Here is a 22,788-nt window from a genome sequence, read left to right as displayed (position 1 = left end):
CTGAGCGCCCCAGACCCCGACAGCACCAGGGTGGGAGAGCTGCAGCGCAGGGCTGTGCGGAGGAGGTGTGCATGTCTGGAGCTCATGTTTCCTGCAGGCATCTCGATCTGAGGGCTTGCATAGCACGTGCACAAAGAAGTATTTATAAGACGCTCACTGCAGCACTGTTTGCTATGGCCAGAAAACCCTAGAGATAACCTTAAAAGCCCATCAACAGGAAAATGGTTGAAGTGACTATACCAACATGTGCAAGATTAAATATTACAGAGTCATGAAAATAATAAAGTAGTTGCAGAACAGTACATATTGTATGTTTCCATTTTAGAGCACATAATAATAATAGGATAAACTGTTGTATGTCCATGGAGGGAAAATATCTGAAGGAATATAAATGAAGTTGCCATTACTAATTATTCTTGGAAGGAGAACTATAGAGAAACTTTTATCTTCTACATTGTTTTCCCATAGTGTTTAAAATTTAAATGCAAGGTTAGTAATTTATAAAGGGATTAAAATAAATTCTGCCACAAACATACACTCCACAGTCCCATCCATTACTACAGTACATAGTATAGTAACATGAGCCATGAACTTACCCAAATCTGCAAAGTTTTGGTCCCTTCGAGAGTTGCTGCAATGCAGAGACAAGTGGAGAACAAAGTCACAGTGTGACATGGAACAGACCGTTTGGCTGGGGATGCTCGTGACATGAGTAATTTTAAAAATTATACCTCAAGAAAATCACAAATGATTATGTGCCTTGGACTCTGGCACCCCTATCAGCATCAAGCCCACAAATGTTAAGTCCACAGATGCCAAGAGTCCACTGTACCCATCAAAGACTCAGTGGGTCACTGTGAGTACATGACGGATCAAAGAAGGCAACTGGCAGAAATTTAAAAGCTTGCCATACAGAGTGTGCAAGAGGATATGGACAAACAGATACTTTCATACTTAGGCACGCCTACTCCGGAGGACGACAGGGCAGAATTGAGCAAAATGTCTGACCCAGCAATTCCACTTTTTGATACCTACTCTCACGTGTGGGCACTTATGTGCGGGCACACGGGGCGCGCATGATGATGATCACACAGCAACCGAAAGGACTGGAAAGAGTGTAAATGTCCACCCGTAGCACGTCCAAGTGAAGGAAGACTACACAGCAGCTTAATACGATGATGGCAGTTCTACATGTACTCATGTGACTCTCCCTACTGCTAAGTGAAAAAAGCAAGTCAATAATGATATACAGTATAAAACAGTATGTTCCCACTTATAACCTATGTTCTTTGAATATTAGATGTGGATAAAAACGGACAGAAAAAGGTCTGGCAGGAAACGCAGCAGGCAGGGGGAGGGCAGCAGTGCATATTGGTAGTGCCGCCCCGGTCAGTCAGGCTTTAATTCTGTATAACATGAGAGCATCCACCTACCACTTATCCAGTTACACTGACCAGAGTAAAAGAAGCAATGGGAAAAATCGATTAATTGTGTTATAGTCACATAGAGACTCCAAATGAACTACACACAAGGTAAAGGATGAATCTTAAAATCATTCAATGAGAATAATTCCGTAAGCTTATATACAACATAATACCTTTTCTATAAAGTTAAAAACAACTGAAATGAAAATTATAGTTTAAAAAACACATTTAGGTAAGTTTTTTCTTTTTGCAAAGTTATAAAGTTTCTTTTTGCAAAGTTATATCAGAAGAAAGCAAGTAAAAGAGAAACCTAGTATTGAGGAGGATGATTACTTTGGCCTAGAGGGAGGCAGGGAGGGAGATGCGGGAGATGACCAGGACCACACAAGCAGAGGAAGTTACTGTCTAAAGTCCTGTTTATACACTGAACAGAAGATTGAAAAATGCTTGCCACATTATTAAAAACATCAAGGAACCAAATAAAAGAGAGCCATATTATGTCTTGAACAAAAGATTAACCCAGTTCTGTGTGCTCAAGTTCCAACAAGGAGTGGGAATATTCTTGCCTTGAGAGGAGTATCATAGCTTCCACTTATTAGATTTTATAACATAATGAATAGTAGCAGTCATTAAAATTCATTGCATTTGATTAGAAACAACAAAAACTAGAGACTAAAAATTTGAGCAGCAGATTCAAGCAGATAATTACAAGAAGCTGATATTGACAGACCTGGAACAAAAGAGCAATGACAGATTTACTCAGTAAAAGTCTTGATAGTTCAACTTTATCAGTGTAATTAATTTAGATACACTTTATAGGCTGGATTCATAACTCCTTAGATGGAGAAAAGCATTTATTGTAATGTGGCAGTACATACATGTTTAGCTACTAAAGAAAAAGTAATCAGAAACAAACCCAATATCTCATTTGTTGCTATTATTAGACTTGTTACAACAATTTTAAAAAAGTTTTTGTATAACAGATACTTTTTGAGCACAAATACAAAAGGAAAAAATGAGATTAAGTTTGACAACAACTGGCAAAAGCTTCATGATCTTTATAAAAATCAATATAGAAATTTTATATGGTAAATGGTCAGAGGAAGAATGCAGATGGTAAATCAAGTGGTAAAATAGACAGTAATTACAGAAGTACAGATTGACTACTAAACTACTTTTTAAAGTAACAATAAATACTTCATAACATTGGATTTAGCAACAATTTCTTGGACGTGACTCCAAAAGCACAGGTAACAAAAGTAAAAATAGATAAATTGAATTACATCAAAATCAGAAACTTCTGTAAAAAGGACACAACAGTGAAAAGGCAACCTATGGAATAGAAAAACGTATTTGTAAACCACATATCTGATAAAGGGTTAATATCCAAAATATATAAATAACTCCCATAAATCAACGGCAACAAAAAAATAAACCATTTTTTTAAGTGGGCAAAGGACTTGAAAAGACACTTCTCCAAAGATATACAAATGGCCAAATAACATGAAAAGATGCTCAACACCACTAATCATTAGGGAGGTGCAAGTCAGAACCACGGTGAAATATCATTTCACACCCATTAGGATGGCTGCTACTAAAGAAACAAGTACTGGTGAGGATGTGGAACCTTGTAAACTGTCCGTAGGAGTGTAAAATGGTGCAGCTGCTACGGAAAATAGTATGGCAGTTCCCCCCAAAATTAGAAATAGAAATACCCTATGATGCAGCAATACTACTTCTAGGTGCGTGTCCAAAAAAACTGAAAGCAGTGTCTCAAAAAGGTATCTGTACACCCTTGTTCATAACAGCATTATTCACAATAACTTAGAAGTAGAAGCAACCCAAATGTTCATGGATGAATGGATAAACAAGATGTGGTACATACATACAATGGAGTACTCTTTTAGAAAGGAAAAAAAATCTTGACACGTGCTACAACATAGATGAACCTAGAGAACGTTATGTTGAGTAAAATAAGCCAGTCACAAAAAGACACATACTGTATGATTCCACTTAATATGAGGTACCCAGTGTCAAACTCATAGAAACAGAGAAGTAGAATGGTGGTTGCCAGGGGCAAAGGGAATGAATGAGGAGTTTAATGGGTACAGAGCTTCAATTTTGCAAGATGAGAAAGTTCTGGAGATTGGTTATATTCACAACAATATGAATATACTTAACATTACTGAACTGTACAGTAGAATGGTTAAGATGGTGAAATTCATATTATGCATATTTTACCACACATTTTTTAAGGAAGTAGCAATAAATAAAATAGAAAAACCCGATGTTAGCGATTATGAAGGGAAGTGGATAAACTCACAAGAGAAGTGTAAGGTTTCTGGAGAGTATCTGAGAGTCTGTGGCAAGAGTTAGAAAACCATGCATACTCAGTGACCAGGCAATGCCACCCTAGAGAACAGAAGTGTATGCATATACTTGTACCAATACATATTTACATATTTTCACAAAACTTAGAGATGCTCATAGCAGCACAATCGACAATAGTCAAAACACTGTTTACAACTTAAGAGACCAGCTCAACATCCTAGAGCATAAGCACAATAGGATAAAATAATGCAACTGAATGATATTTTTTTTTTTTTGGTCATGGTCCCCTTCAGCAAGCTTATGCTTTCCATAGAAAAATGCACATACAGTTTCAGAGCACTCACAGACCTCTAGAAGCCCTCCATGGAATTCCTGTGGGAGAATTTAACAATCCTGAGAAAAAAACCACTTCCAATGAGTTTGTGGACTCTGCTGATATACAGAAATGTGGATGCAAACAAAATTAAGTGTAATACCAGAACAGTCCAGAACCTGCACACAGATTACACTACATAAAAGGCCCAGAGCAAGGCGGGCAACTAGAGGACGAGGAGAGGGAACCAGAAGGAAGCAGATTGATCTGAGGCTGGGCAATGAAGGACAAGAAGGAATCACGGTACGTGCTCAGTGAGGAGTGGCTGAAATATACACGTCCATTTCCCCCATTTCACAGGTGAGGAAAACAGGCTCGGCGAAGTAACGTGCTCCCAGTCATAAGGCTCCCAAGTCAGGAGTAGACCACATCTGTCTGTCTGCACCTGCTTTTGAGCACCCCGCCCCCACCCAGGGTTGCCTGCTGGGCGCAGTTAACACAGCAGCCACCTGCCCCTCAGGTCTCCGGTGAACCGTCCCGTTGCGACAAGCCTCCCAGCTGAGGGCGCTCTCCGCCACTCCATCATCTGGCCACAGGGAGGTGGGCACTGGGAGGGAGCAAGCCTCCCCTACTACACACACACAACAGACTGCACAGTAAACTCCGGTTGGATTGTATGTTTAAATGTAAAAAATGAAACCATACAACTGTCACAAAATAATACAGATTAATATGTATATACTTTTGGGGTAGGAGAGATCTAAGCATAACACGAGTACAGAAACCATAAAGATTGACAGCCTCAGAAAAACTGTAACTTTTGTATGTTTGAAACACAAACAAATGAGAAGGCAACCTACAAACTGGGAAAAATATTTGCATCAAACATACGAAGCATTATTAATATGTAAGTGCTTTTACAAAACAATCAATAGAAAAATGAACCATTAAGAAGTGTAAAGTCACACATGCACGCATATAACAACACTGCAGATGGCCAATCAACACACAGATATTCAGTGTCACTAACAGTGCTCACACCCACTGGTAAAGCAGCCTGGATCCACCCAGGAAGCAAAGGTTTTTAGGATGACACAAACCACTCTGAGAAAAAGGGGAGACGGCTCAGTTTACCTCAAGAGAATGCTAATTTACAAAATCCCTCCCTGGAGGGCAATTTAGCAATAGGAACCTAAAGTCTTAAGAAGTCTGACATAGGCAATTCACGTGTAGAAATGAATTCATGTATCCCAAAGAAATATCAGATGTGATAAAAGTTTGAGCTACAGGGGTCATCACACCATTACTTCCTAAGAGAAGAAAAACTGGAAAATAACTCCTATGTCATCTAAATGAGATAAAATTGATAGAGGCATACAATAGACATTATGTCACTACGAAAGATGCTTCCAGTGCCTGGAAAAGATGTTCATTGTATATTAAGTGAAAAGAGTTGCACAACAGAATTTACAGTATAATTCCACTTCTGTATAAAAAGGCATATATCCTATGCATAGGGGAAAAAACCTCTAGAAGCAAAGATGCCAATAACAATTGTCAATAGATTACTGAGGAGTTTGTTTATATCAATTTTCTTATTTGTAAACCTTACAATAATAAACCCTTTTTACAACATGAAAACTCAACTAAGAGTTATTTAAAAGAAAAGAGAGGGAAGTCGGTGCAGCACTGAGGGGCCCTGGAGGGTAGAGGCCTCCAGCAGGCAGTGTCCTACGCAGAAGACAAGGTGGTAGAGGGGGCTGCCCTCACCCAGAGGAAGGTCAAAGCCACGCTCCCTGGGACACAAATCTTCACATCTTTCTTATTTTTGCTATCTTCCTCTTGCCATTTCCAGACTGCATCAGTGTATTTCTGTGTTAAATATGAACATTTAAAATATACCAAAAATACCTAAAGCCTGTTTTGGCATTTCATTTACTGTCAGCACGGCACAATAACAAGTACTGCTCAAGGTCAGAGGTTAACATTTCCTCCAGAAACTAAAGTACAGTCAGAGAGATTAGCCCTGGCATGCCTAAGAGGTCCTAGGAGTCCCTTCACGGACGTAAGACAAACCAAGGGCAGACAACGGGGTGAGGTGGGAGGGTGGGGAAGGGCAGTTACCGTCCAACCCCTTTGGTAACACAGGCCATTTCCGCAGTTAGTGTGTCCAACCTGGGCCCACAGAGGAGCCTCAACCAACACTTCCTCTCAGGCTATTCCTTTTTGAAAGAACTTCCAAATTCAACTCTTGCTATTCTTATACCCCGTCACTTTTAATTTGCATCAGATCACCATTCTCTACCTAACTTCCACAAGCCCACTCACCGAATTTCATTGTACGATCCATCACCTCTGAGAGTTCAGAGGGAAGGCTGAGGTCAGATCTACATACGAGGATGCAAGCTGATTAGCAAAGATCACCAACACTGCCATCAACACCTGCCACCTATCCCACCCTACCTGAGGATAATGAAGGGTAAAGAACAGGCTCAGGGGCCCCAGACAGAGCAGAGGCCAGGAGGGCATGGGCATAGCCTTCAGCTGCCTGCTGTGCGCCTGTACTACCAGGCCCCACTTTACAACCCCTTCCAATGACAAACATTTATACCCCTGTGGAGAAATTCTTTATCAGCCCACCACAGTCGCTAAGAAACAGTACCCAGAGGCGTTGGTAGCAATTACCCTCAAGTCTGGAAGCAAGAGTTTAGCAATCACCATATAAAAACAAGAGGAGAAACAAGTTCTGAAAAGAGGGCAAGGCAGGCGGAGGAGGACGGGGTAAAAAGCAAGAAGGGTAAGGTAGGAAAGGAAGCCTAGACTGTTCTGGGGAAATTGAGGAGCGGGGTGGCGAGCAGGGGAAGGATCCTCGAAGCTGCACAGCAGTGCCCACTCTTGGCAGGGCTGTGAGCCCCGGACAGGCAGCTTGCTGGTGGGCACCTAACTCCACAGTGTCTCAGGAGCAAACACGTGAGGGTTCACGTGGACAGAGGCGGCGGGCAAACAGGAGGCACCAGTGAGGACAACAGCTGCTCTCCCAGGCCTTTGTTTTGGTCACAGCACAGCCTGTCCCCTTCCCCTTTCCACTCCCTTGGAAACAATAGCCTCAGCAGAGGCTGGCAGTGGTTTCTATTCCAAGCCCAAAGTTTGTCTCCTGGGAAGCAAAACCTTATGGCCCCAAAGAATGAACACAGAAGAGCGGTACAAGAATGAGCTCCCAGGATGCATTGCTGTTGCGCCTTCCCCACCCAGGACACAGGATCAACTCAGAATCACAACACATACTCTGGATTCCAAACGCTCTACTCACGCCCTGGGCGTAGTCCTGGCCTGCTTAGCACAGCACTTAGGCACAACTTAGCCCAAATTCTTTTATCACTCACCAAAAGGAAAAAGTTTAAGCCAACGTCAAATTCTTTAGTAAAATGAGAATTATGTGCGTTAAACCCAAATCCCAGATACATTCCAGCCTCCCAAAGACCAGAAATACGTCAAATACATATTACATGTCCGTTCTATTTAGCTTGTTTCCTCCAAGCAAACAGGAATAAAGCGGTCCCCTTTTTGACAGTACCATTTGGAAATAGAACCAGGTAAAATCCCAGGATGTTACGAAGTACTCCCCAACCTTGACACCGACCTTCGTTGGCCTGGTGGTTTGACATCACATTTTGTGCAACCATCACACACCCCCAGTGAGCAGAGCCCCTCCCCACCCACCAGACTGCAGGCCATTCAGGATGTACCAGTTGTTTCAGGTTACCACACTCCACTCAACGCCCTCAATATGGAGCTACTTTAGTGAATCTAGGCCTAAATCTACAATACGAAGGTACATTCAACTTCATTATGAAGGCAACTTGATACACAGACAAGATCAGCGGTGCCCACTCTTGGCAGGGCTGTGAGCCCCGCACTGGCAGCTTGCTGGTGGGCACCTAACTCCACAGTCTCTTTATGAAGGCAACTTGATATACAGACAAGATCAGGGTTGAAAAAATATGACATAGCAATACAAACAATTCTAATGAGTTTAGAACTCAAACCTTTATTCATGCTGTAAAGGGGAAGGAAAATGATTAGCAGTCACATACGTGGTGTAACAAAACTGGTTCTTCCCATGCAGAGCAACATAAAAGTGCTTTTTCCTCCTACTTCTACAGTTTCAATTTCACAACAGCTTACCGGAACACGCTTCCCCAAACACGCATGCCTGGTGTTCTCTGAGTTCCAATGACGGTCGCTGTATCACGCGCCCACATCACGGGTTGAGAACTGAAGTATCATGTCAACATATTTGTAAACATTAAAAAGAGAACCTAGAAGATCCCAAGTGTATAAACATTGGGGCATTTAAAAGTTTCAAAGTGAAATTCAATGGGAAGAGGGACATGATAAAGAAGCCGCTGGTACTACTTTATCACAAAGGATTCAGATCTTTCCCTGAATTTTTACAAACAGACCATAATCTAGCAAAAAAGCACCTCCCCATCCCCAGTTTTGCTTATTTCCCAAACTGATTTTGGCTGATAGTCTCCCCTCCAGTACGGTTATCACTTAAAAAACACAAACATTCAAACTGAAGATACAGTGGATTACTAGCTGTAACCTTAGTGCACCTCCGTGGATTGTTTGCTACCAAATATTACAGTAATTTTACAGCGATCACAAAAAGTCATTAGGTTCTCCTTGTGACAATGACGACGAAAAGTAAAAACTCTTGCTGTTTCTAATACTCATCACAAAGAAGAGATGTGCTTATAAGACAGGAAGTAACACAAAATTCCTTTAGAAATCATTGCATTTTCACCTGGCTGAAGTTTTCAACTGCAAAACCTCAGTGAAAAAATATGTTGCAAACCCAGAAGACTACATCTCACCATCTTAAGTGCACTCCAAAATCTCAAGCTTACTTTAAAAGCCCACAATATGGGTATTTAAAGTCTTTTCGAAGACCTCTCCCAAATACCACACATCTCCAGATAAACCACGTAAGAAGCTTGAAAGCAGTGAAGGATGTTAACCTGCTGATGCAAGTTTCTGACACCAATCTTTCAAGCCACCGATCACCAGGTCTTCAGTTACCTTTTCAGTCTTCCCCATCTTGCAGCAAAGCAAAACAATTTTGCTTTTTCCCCAGCACTTAGCAGAGTTCTAAGCATTTTAGAAAGTTTCCAAGCAACTGTTTTTTGTGCTTCAAAGCGATAATTTAACTAGCATTAACAATTTACTATTAACTAGTATTTTCTTCGCCCATGAGCTCTATATAATTCCCCAGAGCTCTGCCTACTGATCTTTTCTCCAGAGAATTCCCTTCAACCCACATTCCCTACCACTCCCACCCTCTACAACCCACACCTAACCGCAACCCTCCTCCCCCCTTCTCCCTTTCTTCACGCCCACCCCTCCCAGCACCTGCGGCAGGCTTTTCCCTCCCTACCACCCCTCACCTCAGGGTCCTCCCATTTGAACACTAAGATTACTCTGAAATCTGATCAAATAAAACTGAAGTTAAAACACACATAGAGCAAGATGAATCAAAGATCACTATCGGTACCCTGACCACTCCCTTCTTAGTAGGAATGCCCAAACTAGACCTGCCATTTCTACCACAATTTGGGCATGACCAACTCGTACCTCCAGCACAGTACAATGACCCCCCTCAATTTGCCAGTTGGCTCATTTAAGTATTTACCTAAGGCATTTCAACATTGAACACTTTTCCAACACACAGATTATATCATCACACTAAGAATTCCTCCGACCAATGCACAGGAAGGCAGGCGGGTAGATGAGAGGGTCACTGGGATCCATCTGCAAGCTCCATCTACAAGGCAGCACTCTGTGTTGTGGCATCGCGTTAAAATGTTCTACAGCTTAAGAGTCCTCTGGAAGCAAGGTTCGTAGCACAGAACTAGTACAACAGGAGGCTGAATTTAGAAGATGCAGCATCTGGAAACCTCCACCCCAGAACAGGAGAGGTGCCTGCTGGCATTCACGTGCCCAGAGATCGCTGCTCCCGGATTACACACTCAAAGAAACACATCTGCTGAAGGCCCCGGATGCATCTGCTTTGGACTTTTAAAGATTGCCCCCTCATAAGCTCATCTGAAAACCTTAAAGGATGGTCTCCTGAATGAATACAGGGCTTCCTGAGCAAGGCCTGGAAACAGGACATTGGAGAACTCCTCCTCCTAAGCCTCTGGAAATTCAATCTGTAGACATCAACTTAGGCGGGCTCTCTCCTCCTCCAGGGTCTCCCCTCCTGCACTGCTACGACTCACACTGGCCAGGGGCTCCATTTCTCCTGGTGCCATCAGCTTGCCATGATGAACACTATAGTAACAAACCACGGTCTATGAAGCATTTTTGTAGCTTTCAGCTGGTACCATCGCTGTGGGCCCACCCAAGGGTGCACCTTCAATCCCCACCCTCTCCACCGGCAAGCAAGACCAACCCGCCCACCCAGAGTCTCCGCTGGGGACGCCTCTCCTCCTTCGGGATTACCGACAACACCGACTCCTGCAGGGACTCCAGCAACTTTCCCGGCTTACCAGATTACCAGAAGCAACGTTTTAAGTGAGGGGGTAACCTCGAGAGAGTTAGAGGGAGGAGGAGGGTCAGAGTGAAGTCACAGAAGAAGTAAGCATGGAACCTAGAGGAAAAGTCCAAAGGGGGTGCACTGCCACCTGGAAAACAAAGTGGGCGTCAATTTTGGCTGCCTACAGTTCCCGCCTGTCAGATACACGAGGCGCCATACCAGTAACCGCTCAGGGTGGCACCTGACCTCCATCACTCCCTAGACCCCCCCTCACACCCAGACCTGGGTTCCACCCAGCTGGGCCTGGCTGGACCCTGTCCCAGGCCGAGCCAGAATTACATACCACCCTGGGCCAGAACTGTCAGCCCCGCGAAGCTAAGTTCAGTTTCCACAACACCAGGCCTCATCCCCAGGCGGGTTCACAACCCTCTGTCTGGAAAAAAACGGGGCTGCTGGTATTGACAAGTTCAAGTTCTGCCCTCCCTGCCCATCTGCGTCCCTGTACCCCACTGCCTTCCTTCCTGCTCATTTTCAGGGCGTCGACTGCCCAAGTGTGCCTCCAGCAAGGGCCGCGAGACCATCACCCTCCTCCTCCTGTCTCTCTGCCTTCCTCCTTCCATACAAACCAGGGCACTGGGGGCCGCTCCGCCTACACAGGAGCGGCGCCCTCCAAGAGGTCAGGCTCCCCTTCTCCAGCAAGCAGCTGCGACAGCCAGGCCTAGGGTGTTCTAAGCCCCCCGAGTTATTGTGGGCACTTCCAACGCACCTCTTCCCAGCACAGTTCCCCCAACATCTAGTGTCCCCTTCAACCTTCCTTCTCCTGGCACCCCCCACCCCCCCAGTCCCATCTAACTCTGCCATCTCCCCCACCTGTCCCCTGAGACCCTAAACTGGCCACCTCCTCCCCGAAAACTAAGCCCAGCTCCACCTGTCCCGAGACCCTAAACTGGCCACCTCCTCCCCGAAAACTAAGCCCAGGGCCCCCTGCCCTCCCTGTCGCTAACTCCTGCCGGACGGGTCACAACTTTTGCTTTTATAGGCCTGGGCCGCTTTACCCGGGGCATTGCTCAACGGGCCGACTCCTCCACTGCCACCGGAAAAAAGTCCCTCCCCGACCCTGGCCAAGGAGACGATTCGGGGCGGCTCCCGCTCTTCCGGGGTGTCCACCTTCTCGGATTCCCCAATTATCCCCCACTCTCCTTAGCAAGTGCTTCCTGAGATCGACGACAGATCTCAAGGTCACTTGGGGAGGCGGATTCCAACGGGGAGGGGGGGGTAAGCCCTCTTTTCGGCCGGTGATGGTGCCAGGGGTGGGGAGGCATCCCGGTCCTGGAGAGGGGGGGCTAGATGGCGGAGGCGGGCTGGGGCTGCTCTCTCGAGTCGAAGGGAACTTCAGGGGTCGTCTCAGGTCACCCCGCCCAGAAGAAGCCCAAAAGAAGGGCCGGCAGAGCGTCTGGAAAATTCCAGGCTGCGGCGGAGGGATCTCTGCAGAGGGCGCATCACTCCCCGCGGCGGGGTGGGGGTGGGGCGTCGGCGCGTGACTCCTCGGGCGTCGGCTGGGCCTCGTGATCGCCTGTGATGTCAGTGCAGAGGCGCGCCGGTTGCGGTGGGGGCGGGGGGCGGTGGGGGTAGGGCGGCCCGAGCTCCGCGAGGCTGGATCCAGGGACATTCCTACGGGGAGTCGCACCCATAGCTGTGCTTAGTGTCTCTGGTTAAGAAACCCTGCTGTGATTTTTAATTTTAAAAGTTCATTAAAAAGTTAAGCCCCAGGGCCTGGTGGCGCAGTGGTTAAGAATCCGCCTGCCAATGCAGGTGACACGGGTTCGATCCCTGGTCCAGGAAGATCCCACATGCCACGGAGCAACTAAGTCCGTGAGCCACAACTACTGAAGCCCGCGCGCCTAGGGCCTATGTTCTGCAACAAGAGAAGCCACCGCAATGAGAAGCCTGCGCACCGCAGCAGTAGCCCCTGCTCGCAGCAACTAGAGAAAGCCCATGTGCAGCAACCAAGACCCAACGCATCCAAAAATAAATTTAAAAAAAGAGTTAAGCCACCGCGTTGCTGCTTGGTAGCTTGAGGGGCGTGTGTCGTGGCTTTGTTACTCTCTGTCACCAGGGGCTTGGAGGCTTGAAGTATTTCCTTAGAAAAGTTGTCCCTGCTGGGTAAGAATACTTGATGATTTTTCATTATGTATTAAATGGGAAAAGGCAGATGCAAGGTAGTGAAAAGCAAGATCTTGTCTGTGCAGAAAACAATACGTGTAATCGCGTGGCAACAAGACCAAAAGAGTATAGGTTCAACCCGCTTTCCTTTTGGATTGGGAGGTGGGGAAAAAGGAGATTTGGGGGGAAAAACTAATTTATCCAGGTCAGTTTACAGCCCGTGATGGTCCTCAGGGAGCCCGTCTGGTGGCTGCTGGGGGCACTGTTCGTTGGCTGCCCACGTGGAGCAGGCCCCAACCTGGGTCTCCCAAAGCGGAGGCAAAAGCAAACTGGTGAGCTCTTGTCCCCTCCACCAAGGTGACCCGGTTTGAAATGGGTCGCTGGCGTCTCCCTTGCCAGTGTGGGACCAGAGGGAGGAGGAGCCCCAGCCCTAGCGCCCCCCCCCTAGCGCCCCCCCCCGCCACCCTGGGCCTCCTCTCAGCCCTGCCCCCTGCGCACAGCGGGAAGGACAGTGGTGCTAAACAACTGAGAAGGGCTTGTCTCCTCCCGGGATAACCACCCACACCCCAAACAAACCCGCCTGTGACAACAGGCTCCCTTGACAGCAAGGGGGAAACTGGGGCAGGTTTTTTCCCCTGCCTCTACGAGATGGCATCTGCAGGAGGGGCCGGGCCCAGCTGGGGCACCCTCCCTGAGTCCTTGGGAAACTGGTGACTCTCCTGTGACCCTCGCCACAGAACGTCGTGTACGTGGCAAGCCCAGGATTATTCACAGGGCTGCTCAGCTGCCCTCTCCTGCCAGGGAAAGATTCTGGCAGCTCACTTTTCCCCAAGATCTGGCTCACCCGTCTTGTACTGGCAACATTGCTAGGGGTGGGTTGGGAAGACTTGGCCTGAAAGAACAGTGTGGGAAGAGGGAATTGCCTGTCAGAGTGTTCTAGAAAGGCCGGGAGGTGTGTGTGTAATATCAAGCAAGTGCCTTCTTTGCTGTGTCACTGTGCTGCCAGACTGTGGGCTCAGCCCTTTATTTATCTACACGGCGGCGCCTGAGAGGAGGTGGTCATTGCTGTGTGTCAGCTTCCCAGGCCCAACTTGATGTCTTAGCTTGCTGTTCTCTACCTGGTCTAATAAACTTCCTCATTCACACATATTATTCCCAAATTCCAGAAACAAACTATCTTAGATTTAGAGCAGGAGTAAGTGGAATTAGCAACACACAAAGCATTAGGATACTACAAAGCTTAGGAGTCCCAACGCAAAAGGAACTGAGGCCTTGCTTTGTGCCCTTGTGTCTGGAGGGGCCGACTCCATTTTCAAGGACAAAATGGCACAGTTTCAGTGGGTCCTGGTTTCAGTTTCTCCTGGCCTCGGAGTTCTTTGGAGATGGAATGTGTTTGAGGAGAGATGAGGGTAGAAAACCACACAGGAACCTCTCTGTCCTGCCTGAAGGGGCCAAGGCAGTACTCACAGTAAGGTGGATAAATGTGGGGCTTGGGTTCTCCCTCTTTCTCTGCAAATGGGGCTAAAAATACTTCCACCCTGACAGAGGGGAAGGGCAGGGCAGCCAGTGCGTCAGCAGATTTTTCTAGATCAAAACAAGCTGTTCCAGTAAACAGCAGTAAACAAGAGGACCTTGGTTCCCTGGGTGGGGCTGGGTGGTGATAGGTCTGCCCCACCAGGTGGGTGGCAGAAGCCTGCTGGTTCCTGGGCAGCCCACTTAGGGGCTCAGGGTTGCAGGGGTAAGGAGGAGAGGAAGGACCCCTTGGGCGACATCCAGATTTCAGGGCCAGGACCCAGGCTCCAAGCCTTTTCTCACAGCCGTGGTCACCTCCCCTTCTTGTTCTGAAGCTAGCTCAGCTCTGTTGTTTCTGAACACACATCAGCCTGAGAAAGGACCCAGGAGACAGAAGAAGAGGGGTGAGGGACTTCCCTGGCGGTCCAGTGGTTAGGACTCTGTACTTCCACAGAACGGGGCACGGGTTCAGTCCATAGTCAGGAAACCAAGATCCCATAAGCTGCACAGCACAACCAAAGAAAAAACAAAAAACAAAAAAACCAGGAAGCGTGAGAAAGAGGTGATACTTGAGGTTCAAGATGGATAGAAGGATGACAGTATTGCTTGCTGCCACTAGAGAATGTGCCACAGGTCCGGTTCCAGAACCGTGGCCTCCTGGATCACCTTGGGTTCTCCACTCACAGGAGACTCTTGTCTGGGGCCTTTTCCTTCTGAGCCCTGAGGCCCCTGGTTTCAGGGCCCGGGTGAGCCTGGGTGAGGAACTGCACAGTCACCGCGTGCTGGCTGAGAGCCCTTCCTGCCCTGGCTCGCCTCACAGCAGCCCAGCAGGAACAACAAACAGGAACTCCCCGCCCAGCGCCCACTGGCCTCTCCTGCCTTGTCAGGAAGCAGGGCCTCAGCCTGGGCTCTGGCCCGGTCCCCCCCACTCCCACCTTGCAGCATGACCCTGGCAGGCCCTTAACCTCCCCCAGCGTGCTTTCCTTGTTGTTCTCACTTCATAATTCTGAGGAATACTGTTCTGCCTGAAGGCGCTTCACCCAGTGGCCTCCTGGCCCAGCCCTCCCTCAGCTCCTTCCGGCCTCTGCTCAGAGGTCACCTTCTCACTGAGGCCCCGCAAGTGAGGGGTTTGTGTCTGTTTTGTCCTCCCCCGGATCTCTGTGTCCAGCAGGTCCGTGAAATGGCCCTGGCATGGAGCAGACCTCCATCAATGTGCTGACCAAACAATCATCAATGTTACAGTAAAGGTCACTGTCCGCTGTGAGGCTCTCAGTAAATATTTGTGATGTTTCTGGACTGATTGAAGGAAGGAAATGAGTTCTCAGGTCAGCAGCAGGCCCACAAACTCCATGACAGGCCCAGATCTGGGGGCCTGTCCAGCCCTGGACTCCCAGGTCTGGAGAGGAGGAGAAAGGGGAGGCGCTGCTCCCTGTGGCCTGGGCCCAGCAGCTCACACTGAAGGGGCTGGCGCAGCTAAAAAACCAGGGCTCCCCTCTCGGCCAACGCTGGCAGGAGGCATTCGAGGGAGAGGGCGTGGGGGTGGATACTCCCCAGGCCCTGGTTTATAAAGCAGAGGAGGAAGTGGGCCAGCCCACCTGCATTTCATGCTCTCATTTTTGGGGCCCATGTGTGCCAGAAGGAGAGGGGAGGGCTTCCCTGGTGGCGCAGTGGTTGAGAGTCCGCCTGCCGATGCAGGGGACACGGGTTCGTGCCCCGGTCCGGGAAGATCCCATGTGCCGCGGAGTGGCTGGGACCGTGAGCCATGGCCGCTGACCCTGCGCATCCGGAGCCTGTGCTGCGCAACGGGAGAGGCCACAACAGTGAGAGGCCCAAGTACGGCAAAAAAAAAAAAAAAAAAAAAAAGAGAGGGGAGAAGCAGCGAGGGTATCCTAAGTTAGGAGAGGGCGTCTCACATATGTGACCCATGCCTCCTCTGGGGATCGCAGGGCCTGTGGGCTCTGGGTTCCTGAAGCCCTTACCTAGTCACTGCGGCAGCTCCAACTGTGAGCCCCCTGTGCTTAGGGCCAGGCCTCGGGCCTCGGGCCTCGGGCCTCGCCTCCAGGAAATCACTTTGATGGTGTCGGTCTCCTGCATCTGATCTTTGGGACTCCCTGCCCCGTGCAAGGGCATCAGGCCCTTGGTGCCTCAGCCCTCCTACCCACCCCCCTTGTCCCTGAGCCTTGCCCCAGCTGGCCTCTTGCCTGGAGCTCACACTGCCCTTCTCTTGCCAGCACCTTCGCTGTCTCATGGTCACCTCCCTGTGTCCTGAAGCCCCTGCCCATAAGTGCGCCCCGGACCCACTTGTCCCCCTCCCCCACCCGATGCCGAGCGCTTGTGTCTTCACTCCCCAGCCCCCCGCCCCCAGCCCTGGGAAGGCCTGTGGAATGAGGGAGCTGGTCCCACAAGCGTTGCCCCACCAGTGGCCCCCAGACCTCCTCGGCCAGCCTTCCTGTTGCAGACTAAGCAAGTCCCAGCTTTTGTAGGCCCCACCCTTTGGCCTGTGTCCGTCTTGCCAGCCTCGCCCCAAGCCCTACCCATCAGGAATCCTGGCAACAACTCCTCTGGCTCAGGAGCCCGGTGGTGCTGACACGCGCCACCTCCCACGCCTAGGGCTGCACAGCCCCCCAGGAAACACTCTCCATCTCCTGGGCCTGCCTGCCTCCCCCGCTGCCGGGGCCCGCTTCAGCTCCATCCCCGTGGATGGAAAAGTCTTCACGCCCGAGCCTGTTTCTCCTCCACGTGACCCCGCTGGAGCGCTGGTTGTTCAGACTGTCCTCGAACCTCTGAAGGAGACTTTTCTGTTCTGACTCCCCTTGGCCTGCCTGAGTGGCATCCGCGAGAGACGGATGTGTGGTGTCGTGGCTTCTGTGGGCAGAGCGAACCCCTCCGAGTGGTCCATCTGCCCCTGGAGGCTGCTGACCTTAATGTTCTGAGGGAGGCCTGTGCTCTTACTGACCCAGAGAGTCAGCAGTCATGGCCCACCCCCCAGATGCAAAGGTCAAATGGGCAGGGGACACAGAAGTCCTGGGAAGAGCTGGGACTATTATTATTCTCCCACTTGCAAATTATACCTTTGACAAGTAGTTTAAAATAGCAGAAGAGGATTTCCCTGGTGGCACAGTGGTTGAGAATCCGTCTGCCAATGCAGGGGACATGGGTTCGAGTCCTGGTCTGGGAAGATCCCACGTCACGGAGCAACTAAGCCCATGCGCCATGACTACTGAGCCTGAGCTCTAGAGCCCGTGAGCCACAACTACTGAGCCCGCGTGCTGCAACTACTGAAGCCCACGCACCTAGAGCCCGTGCTCCGCAAGAGAGGCCACCGCAATGAGAAGCCCGCGCACCGCAACAAGGAGTAGCCCCCGCTTGCGCAACTAGAGGAAGCCCACGCGCGTGCAGCCAAAAATAAATAAATAAATAATTTTAAATAAAATAAAACAGCTGAAGAACTCAGTATGGCGAGGGAGAGGAGGTGCTGAGAGAGGGGCGGGACTGCTGGGAAGGGGGGCGCCTGGCGGGCAGGGGCTTGGGACAGTCAGCTCCTGTGGGCAAGCTGTGGAGCCAGAGGGAGATGACTAGCCCCAGGGTGTGCCCACCCCACTTCCCGGATTCCCCCATATAGCCCTTGTTTTAAATATTTTGACTCGATTTTCCTTTCACAAAAGAAACAAAAAAAAATTCCAAAGCAGAATGTTTTTGGGACATGCATCCTGATCTTTGGAAAATGTGGGTCCCCTCACCAACTGGGGACCACAGGGGGAAAACCCTCTTTCTGGTGCTCTTGGAGGTCCAGGACCCCTGATCATGGACCAGAGGAAGGTGGCAGCGGTCAGGAGCCAGGGGTCCCACTCTGAGAGGGGGTGGGCATGCAGCGCCAGACCTAAGGACCCCAGATTCTGCCCTGGGTTCCAGGCTGTGTAGATCCGGACAGGAAGTGCCGGCTCCACCTCTGCAGCTGAGCTGGAGGAGGAAAGGGCGGGCTCAACTGCCCCCTGCCGGCCACAGCCGGACCAGCGCCCTACAGACAGTGACCGTGGCCAACTCTCCTCCAAACACCACCCCCAACCCTCTGCCAGGAATTGTCAACTGGTGGGGGCCAGAAAAGCAGGGGACCACGGGGCACCAGACTTACTGCCTAAAACTGAAGTTCTGACCCAGGCCCGGCCCCAACACCCCAGTTCTGGGTGATGTTGGGTAGCCTGCCTGCCTTCTCTGAAATGGGCTGATTTAGGCAGGGAGAAAGGGCCAGGTGGCTCTAAGGCATCCTTCTGGCCTGGAAGAAGGAGGAGCAGTGAGAATCTGTCCTCTCTTGGCTCAGAGCTTTCAGTGTCCATCAGCATCAAGGTCACAGCCAGGCTTTGCTTGGCTCCACTGTCCTGCCCCCTTACCCTCTCACTTTGCTCCACTTGTCTCTATCTTACTGAAACTTTCAGGCCCCCTCCTCCAGGAAGCCTTCCCTGATCACTGACTGCCACCCCATCTGTTGTCTGTTCCCCTTTGTCCTGTGTTGGGTGTGGCCCACTCATCTATCAGGGCTATCATGTATGTGCAAAGTGGCTTGATTTCCTGGTCCTTTGTGTTCCCATCCCCAGTGTCCCCTGAAAAGCTGACTGAACTCTGAGCTGACATCCTCTTGGGCAACTTGGTCATTAATTCTGCAACTCCCTGTGCAGGGGCATGTAGAATCCTTGTCACCCACTAACACATGTCAGACTTCCCTGGCACGGTCACTCCAGCCCACTCCTTCCCAGCTTTATATGATCTTGTCTCTTGAGCCTTTATCTTTTCAAATTGAGCGTGTAAGCTTCCTTGGCTGCCCAGCTGTAGCCTTTCTGAATCCAGTGGGGCCTCCGGCCTCCTGTAGATCTCTCCATGTGTCAGCACGCTGCTGGGCCACTGCAGCTCAAAGCAGGAAGCCCTCCTCCTGTGGGTGGATCTGAGCTGGCCTCCTGGTGAGCTGCAGTGTGGCCAGGGCTGCTTGTACCCAGCTGGCCCAGAGAGGCCACAAATGGGAAGGCCTACAGGAGTGTCCCAGAGGCTGTAAGTGGTGGAGGATGACCCAGAAATGCCCCAGCCTCAGAAGGGACAACAGGATTGCCTGTGTTGACTGTCCTAGTGATCTCTGCTACCTGAAAAGTTAGGGGGTGTCTGGGGGCCAGGAAGACCCTGTCCCACTGCCCCGACCTCCATGGGTGGCCTCGGCTGGGCCTCTTCTGGTCTGGGGGGCCACTGGAGCCAGGTGCTGGCTGAGCCAGGCTGTATGTGCCAGGCTGGCTGGGGTAGGCCACTACTGCTTCTGAAAAGTCCCAAAGAAGACCAAGACAATAAACCATTAGGGTGGTATTTTGAATTGTATCCTCCCCACCAAAAAAAAAAAAAAGTTGAAGTCCTAACCCTCAGGACCTCAGACTATGACCTGAGTTGGGAATAGGGTCCTTGCAGATGTAATTAGTTAAGACAAAGTGGAGTAAGGTGGGCCCCGATCCAACATGACTGGCATCCTTATAAGAAGAGGAGATTACGACACAGACACACACAGAGGGAAGACCATGTGATGACACAGGGAGAAGACGGCCATCTGCAAGCCAAGGAGAGAGGCCTCAGAAGGAATCAACCCTGCCAACACCTTGATCTCGGACTTCTAGCCCCAAAGACAGAAAATAGATTTCTGTTCACGCGGTCTGTGGTGCTTTATCACAGCAGCCCAGCAAACTAATACGATACCCCCCAAGCCCCCAAAGACAGACATACCCCGCGTGAAGATGGACACACAGGGAGGAGCCATGTGATGATGAAGGCAGAGATTGGATTTATGCAGCTGCAAGCCAAGGAAGGCCAAAGATTGCCAGCAAAGCGCCAGAAGCTTGGAAGGAACAAGGAAGGATTCTCCTACAGCTTTCAGAAGGAGCGTGGCCCTGCCAACCAACACCTTTGTTTTGCACTTGTAGCCTCCAGAACCTGAGACAATAAATGTCTTGTTTTCAGCCCCCAGTTTGAGGTGCTTTGTCATGGCAGCTCCAGGAAACTCTTCCAGGAGGGAACGAAGGGTGCATAAAATGAGCCCTGGCGCGAGGTGGGTCTTAAGAGGTCAGTGACTGAATGAACTTGACATGATCACATACAGAGGCAGCCATGCAGGCCACAGATACTTTCACGTCTGTCACCCAATGTCGCCCACAACCTTGGAAAGCGGGTGATTGTCTCCATTTCACAGATGAAGAAACTGAGGTCAGAGAGCTGACCTGTGGCCCCACACGGTGGGAGGGGCTGCTGACCCTGCGGACCACTTCCCCCGCCTCTGGAAACCAGGTGCCTGCATCTCATTTGCAGATGTGTGAGAGCACCACGCTCTGCCTTTGGGGGGTGGGAGAAGAAGCCATTAGACAGGCATCATACCTCCGCCACTAGCCTGAAGAAGTAGGTAGTGTCACCCCGGTATAGAGATGAGGGAATGGAGGCCCAGAAATGTGACGTAACTCGCCGAAGGCTGCACAGCAGGGATGGAGGAGACAACAATTAATAGGGTGACCGAGTGACCAGTCTGTTCCCAGGGGAGGACAGCCGTCCAGTCTCACAAGCCAGGGTGAGGGGAATGGGCTGTGTGTGCTGAGAAGCCAAGATGGGGAGGCAGTTGGAGAGCAAAGGCCCAGAGCAGGGAGATTGCAGGGCGTGTTCTAGAAACAAGTGGAGCCAGTGTGTCTGGTGGGTAGGGACCAATCCAGGACGTGTATGGCCTGAAGCTTAAATAATTTTAGGGGCCCCCTTTAAAAAAAATAATTATTTAGGGAATTCCCTGGCAGTCCAGTGGTTAGGACTCAGCGCTTTCACTGCCAGGCGCTCGGGTGCAATCCCTGGTCAAGGAACTAAGATCCCACAAGCCACGCGGCGTGGCCAAAAAGAAAAAAAATTATTTAAATCCTACTTTTCCAAAAATTTTACAAAACCATAGAACACACTGCTAGGCCCTCCCAGGGACTCGGAAGAGACTCCTGCCAAAGAAAGGCCCTGAAGCTTGAACTTCACTCAGTCCAGGTGACTCAGCCCCAGGCAGGCCCAGTGTCCGTGTGCAGGGGGTGGGGGAGGGAGGCCGGAGTTGATGCTGCTGCCCTCACTGCTCTGGCCACGTTGCTGAGCACCGATGAAGACTGGACGTGGGCCAGCGCTGCCTCGTGGGGATGGGTAAACCAGGGCCCGACCTTGGGGTGCCCAAGGGGAGGCAGTGGGAAAACACCCCACCTGCATGGAAGGGAGGGGGCCAGAGCGCGTCACAGACCAGGAAGCTGACTCCCAGGGGACCTTGCAGGACCTGCCCTGCCGGCCACGCAGAGCCAGTTTACCTACCAGGATCTGGTTCCCAGCAGGGCTCCCTCCCCTGTCCCCTCTGGCCATCTCACAGGTGCATGGAATTGGGATCCTGGGCTCCTGGCCCTCAGAGAACCAAGAGGCCTCTCCAACCTCGCGTGTGCATGTCCCCCTCCAGGACACAAGGTGGGGTCTCCAGGGGTTGGCCGGTCTCTCTCCAGCTGCACCTGGAACAGTGGCCGTGGCCGGCACGCCACGAGCAGTGAAGGCTGAACTGAGCCTAGGAGAAGGGGGCGGGGCAGGGGAACGACAAGCACAGTGAGGTGGTCTCGGTGGGCAGTGCCCTCCTTCTCTCCTTCTGCCAGCCTGGTGGGCACAGGAGAGCACAAAGGCCCTTCTGTGGAGGAGAGCCCGCTGGTGACTGAAATGGTGCGCACCTGTGGGGTGGGAGAGACACGTTCTGAATTTATGCCCATGGAACACCTGTACAACTGGGGGGAGACTGGGCGGTGGTCCTGGAGAGGAGGCCTGGGCGGAGCTAGCCACAGATAGGCCAGCCTGGAGCAGAAGCTCCTCCATGGCCCTGGGAGGGGGTCCCTGAGTCTGCTGGGCCTCCGCACAGACCGGCAGCCACTCCTGCTCACCTGACAACCAGGCCACAGCGCAGGGAGGCCTTGTCAGAGCCGGGCAGAGAAGAGGCAAGCATCGCTGCCTGGAGCACAAAGCAGGGGGGCCCAGCTGGCAGGAGAAACCCCCAGACCTCCTGGGTTCTCTGGCCTCTCCCCTGAGGCACTGGCATCCAGACTGGGCCCTGGGTCCCTGGGGCAGAGAAGGTGGTGTGGTGGACAGAAAAAGGCCCCCCAAGATGTCTGCGTCCTAACCCCAGAGCCTACGAACGTTAGGTTACATGACTGGCTTTGAAGATGGAGGAAGGGGCCACGAGCAAAGGAAATGGATTCTCCCCGCAGCCTCCAGAAGGAATACAGCCCTGCCGACACCTTGATCTCAGCCCAGGGAGACTCATTTCAGACTATGACGTCCAGAACTGTGAGATCCTGAATGTGGGTTGTTTTATTTTTGTTTATCTATTTACTTTTTTGGCCACAGCACACGGCTTGTGGGACCTTACTTCCCCGACCAGGGATAGAACCCCAGCCCCGGTCAGTGAAAGCATGGAGTCCTAATCACTGGACCACCAGGGA

This window comes from Mesoplodon bidens (assembly GCF_964165515.1).
Source record: "Mesoplodon bidens genome assembly, chromosome: 7".
NCBI classification, from domain to species: Eukaryota; Metazoa; Chordata; class Mammalia; order Artiodactyla; family Ziphiidae; genus Mesoplodon; species Mesoplodon bidens.
The sequence above is the reverse complement of the archived record's forward strand: the minus strand, read 5'-3'. Positions refer to the sequence as shown.